General features: G+C 43.7%; 1 pseudogene; it reads right to left on the bottom strand.

The window, feature by feature from the left end:
• Positions 1–200: 200 nt before the first annotated feature.
• Positions 201–4,489, bottom strand: LOC100516646 (small ribosomal subunit protein eS6 pseudogene; annotated as a pseudogene).
• Positions 4,490–4,876: the final 387 nt, after the last annotated feature.

Here is a 4,876-nt window from a genome sequence, read left to right as displayed (position 1 = left end):
CCTGGGAACTTCCATATGCTGCAGGCGTGGCTGAAAAGAAAATTAAAATTAAAATTAAAAAATAAAAATTATTTGTTGCTTATCTGAGTATCTAGGACATACTTACACTAAAAAACAATTTGTTGATTGAAATTAAACAGACTTCTTATATTTCTTTTTTTTGAAGATTTGATGTCATTTATTATTAGTCTTAGAACATCTCATTTTGGACTGGACTCAGACTCAGGCATAGATGCTCTGAGAGGACAGCCTCCATCTCTCAGCAAATCTGTTCCTGACGTTTTTCTTTGGCCTCCTTCATTCTCTTGGGCAAAGGTTTAGCATCTTCAACAGCCTGTTCCTTATTTTTCTTAGTCCGTTTTCTCTTCGGAGCAATACAGGGACGTTTGTGTTACACAACATGCGGAGTAACGAGACGCTGTCTTAGGTGCTTTGGTCCTGGGTTTCTTTTTTCTTTTTTCTTTTTTTGTCTTTTGTCTTTTTTTTAGAGCCATACCTGTAGCACATGAAGGTTCCCAGGCTGGGGGTCTAATCAGAGCTGCAACTCCCAGCCTACACCACAGCCACAGCAACGTGAGATCCAAGCTCTGTCTATGACCTACACCACAGCTCACGGCAACACTGGATCCTTAACCCACTGAGCGGGGCCAGGGATCCAACCCTCAACCTCATGGTTCCTAGTTGGATTCATTTACGCTGCGCCACAACGGAAACTCCTCCTTCTCCCCCTTTTTTACGATGACCAAATTGAGAACACTCAGACTGGCATCCACAAGACAACCCCGAACAGACTGGCTCTTTCTTTCTCCAGTCCTCCTTGGTCGGTAACAAGAATGTCCCTTCCTCAGCAGCAGGTGGACACGGCCATGGGTCCAGACACCCTGCTTCATAGGGAACCTTATTTGTCGTTCCCACCACTGATTCGGACCACATCCCCCTTCCCTTCTTCCCCCAGAGCGTCAGCAGCAACTTCTGTGCCCATAAGTTTTTCATAAAAGGTACAAAGTTTTCATTCATCGTCCACGTCAGTGAATTTCTGGCAGCCAGTGGCCAGGAAAGAGATGTTGGAGGCGCCATGAAAAAGAGATGTCTATATTTCATCCGGAAAGTCTACAAGCCTCGTGGCTTTAACAGAAAAATGAGGATAGTGATGGAACTGACCCTTCATGATGTTACCATGTGGGTGTTATTAAATAATTCATGTAAGGCATCAGTGCATCATAAACGCCCAGTGTGTTAAAATTATTGCTCTGGCATCTAGCATAGTCTCGCCTTTGACAGTTTGCGTTTATGCCTGTTGCCCGGGGAAGTTATTAATAGATTGCCTTTGTATGGTAAAAGCTATCCCAGTTTGGATGATAAATTATTTGGTCATCACAGGTATAGCGGCCAAATATTTATACTATAATTATCTCAGTACCTGGGAATGTTTTCCTTCATTTCAACCACCATATGGCACTGCAGGGTGAGACGCTGAATGAGAAAGACCTACGTACAATTTTACCTCAATAACATCCCTGGGTTGGTTCCCTCCCCATCTCAGCACACACATGTGCGCACGCGCGCGCGCGCACATACACACACACACACACACACACACACACACACACACACACACGCTTTTCATTCTATTCAGTGAGACTGGGTGACTCAGTAATTCTATGAATGTTCACTCTAAAGTTGGAATCCAAAAAGAAGACTGTACATAACACTAATTATAAAACCCGTGAATGATTCTCCTCCAGCCTTGTTTTGTTCTTGAAGGGAATAAAATGTATTTCTACTTTCATAAATCAGGCTAAAATTAACCAAAACATTCTCTGTACTCTGCAAGAGCAGGGATTTTTTTTTTTTTTAATTTGCTTGCAAAATATCTTTAGTATCTAGAGCAGTACCAGCCATAGATCCGTGCTCACCCTAGTGGAGGAAGGAGGAGAGGGAAGGAAGGCAGGCAGGCAGGCATATTTACCATAGCTGATTATTAAGAAGGTAAGTACATAGACCTCCGTAGCTTGGACAGAAATTTAGAAGCAGGAATGATGTGACCCAGTTGAAAACAAAAGCACATATTTATTTCCATTTAGAGAAAGGTTTACTGCAAAGGGAACGACAACTCTATTCTCTTTTTTTTTTTTTTCTTTCTTCCTTTTTTTTTTTTTTTTAACGCCTGCATGTGCAGCATATGGAAGTTCCCATGCTAGGGGTTGAATTGGAGCTGCAGCTGCCAGCCACAGCCACAGCAACCCAGGATCCCAGCTATGTCTGCAACCTACATCCCAGCTCGCAGCAATGCTGGATCTTTAACCCACTGAGTGAGGCCAGGGATTGAACCCTGTCCTCACAGATACTAGTCAGGTTCATTACCCCTGAATGGGAACTTTCAACTTTATTGTTAAGGGAGAATCAAAGACTCTTCTTGGAAAAACAGGATAAACTAAACTAAAAAGCAAAAATTTTGCCCAACTCAATTTTTGCTTTTTAGTATGAAAATAAAGGGTTTTGGAGTTCCCGTTGTGGCTCAGTGGTTAACGAATCTGACTAGGAACCATGAGGTGGTAGGTTCGATCCCTGGCCTTGCTTAGTGGGTTAGGAATCTGGCGTTGCCATGAGCTGTGGTGTAGATCACAGACGCAGCTCGGATCCTGTGTTGCTATGGCTGTGGTGTAGGCCGGCGGCTACAGCTCCGATTCGACCCCTAGCCTGGGAACCTCCCTATGCTGCAGGTGCAGCCCTAGAAAAGGCAAAAAGACCAAAAAAAAAAAAAAAAAGAAAGAAAGAAAAAAAAAGGTTTTATTTTCCTTTCTGCTAGAGATTTGAAGACCTAGCATTCAGGCGACAGCACACACCGAATAATGAACAGGTCAAAGATAACAATATTTTTCCAGGCCAGTGCACCAAGAAAAACATTCAATCATTTCTTTTTCAGTTTTTTTCCCCATCACCTGTCTTTGCCTCATATTTACTACATGAGCTTTTTATTACATTTTCTTTGGCAATTAAAAAGAAATGGAGTTCTCGTCTTGGCTCAGTGGTTATCGAACTCGACTACTATCCATGAGAACTCAGGTTCAATCCCTGACCTCGATCAGTGGGTTAAGGATCTGGCGTTCCCGTGAGCTGTGGTATAGCTCCCAGACATGGCTCGGATCTGGTGTAGCTGTGGCTGTGGCGTAGGCTAGGCAGCTGCAGCTCCAACTCGACCCCTAGCCAGGAAACCTCCGTATGCTGCGGGTGTAGCTCTAAAAAGACAAAGGACAAAAAAAAAAAAAAAAAAGAAAGAAAGAAAGAAACAAAAGACGTTTCACACACACACAAAAGTAGAGTGAGTGGGATGATGAACCCTGACTGCCTTGGTAGGATTCCACCTGTAAATGCTTCAGCAAGGCTTTCTGAAAGATAAACAGTTTTACACCCTAAAAAAAAAAAGAATGACTTTCTAATACAATCAAATATTCAATGCATCAGATTTCACTGGTTGTCTTTTTGCATATATAGCATATGTGCATAGATAATACAATACATGTATTCAATATATACATTCCTATATGTGTGTTCTGTCTATATATCATCTATCTCCATACATATACATATATATGGATCCAAAATAAGATCCAGAATTGCCTTTGATTGCATCTTTTAAATTTTTCTTTTTATTTTGAAACAATCGCAAATACGGAAAAGTGGCAAATACATTACAAAGAACTTTCCTTCCTGCAACTGTTTTGAGAGTGTTTGTGGACCTCATGCCCCATCACCCCCAAGTCTGTAGCGTTTCCTGCAAACAAGGACTGGCTTCTCTGTAACAACAGTACAACAAGCAAAACCAGGAGGAGGTTAACCAGTGCATCATTGCTCGCACGTACCCTTCAGATCTCCAAGTGGCCAATTGCCCCAGTAATGTCTTTTTTTTTTTTTTTTTTTTTTGTCTTTTTGCCTTTTCTAGGGCCGCTCCCATGGCATATGGAGGTTCCCAGGCTAGGGGTCGAATTGGAGCCGTAGCCACCAGCCTACGCCAGAGCCACAGCAACACAGGATCTGATCCACGTCTGCGACCTACACCACAGCTCACGGCAACGCCAGATCCTTAACCCACGGAGCCAGGCCAGGGATCGAACCTTCAATCTCCTGGTTCCTAGTTGGATTCATTAACCGCTGAGCCATGACAGGAACTCTGCCCCAGTAATGTCTTTTAGAGCCGAAGGACCCCGTTCAGACACACGTGCTGTATTGAGCGGTCATGTCTCTTTCGTCTCCTGTAGTCTGGAAAATGTCCTCAACTTTGGACTTTTAAGACTTGGATATTTGGGGAGTGATTTTCCGGATCTCCCTGGGTAGGAATGTGTCTGACACTTCCTCGTGATGATGCATCTTCCGCAGGAATAGCACAGACGTGACCCTGTGGTTTGCTCATTGCGTCTTCACATGGTGGGTGTTTTGACAGGTCCTCAGACTCATGACAGCGGAGGTGAGGTCTGCCAGCCTTCTCCATGGCGAAGTTACTCTTTTCTCCTTTGTGATTTTTTTCTTTCTTTTTTCTTTCTTTCTTTTTTTTTTTTTTTTTTTTTTTTTTTTTTGGTCTTTTTGTCTTTTCTGGGGCTGTTCCTGCGGCATATGGAGGTTCCCAGGCTAGGGGTCGAATCGGAGCTGTAGCCACTGGCCTAGCCAGGGCCACAGCAACGTGGGATCCGAGCCGCGTCTGCAACCTACACCACAGCTCACAGCAATGCCAGATCCTTAACCCACGGAGCAAGGCCAGGGATCGAACCTGCCACCTCATGGTTCCTAGTCGGATGCATTAACCACTGAGCCACCATGGGGACTCCTCTCCTTTGTGATTTTATAGAGACACTTTGAAACTGTGCAGATGTCTCATTCC

The sequence above is a fragment of the Sus scrofa genome, chromosome 13 (assembly GCF_054392235.1).
Source record: "Sus scrofa isolate SSC_HxYL_T2T_F1_AM1 chromosome 13, Sscrofa_HxYL_maternal_Yorkshire_Landrace_v2.0, whole genome shotgun sequence".
In the NCBI taxonomy this organism is placed as follows: domain Eukaryota; kingdom Metazoa; phylum Chordata; class Mammalia; order Artiodactyla; family Suidae; genus Sus; species Sus scrofa.
This window is presented reverse-complemented; position numbering and strand designations above follow the sequence as displayed.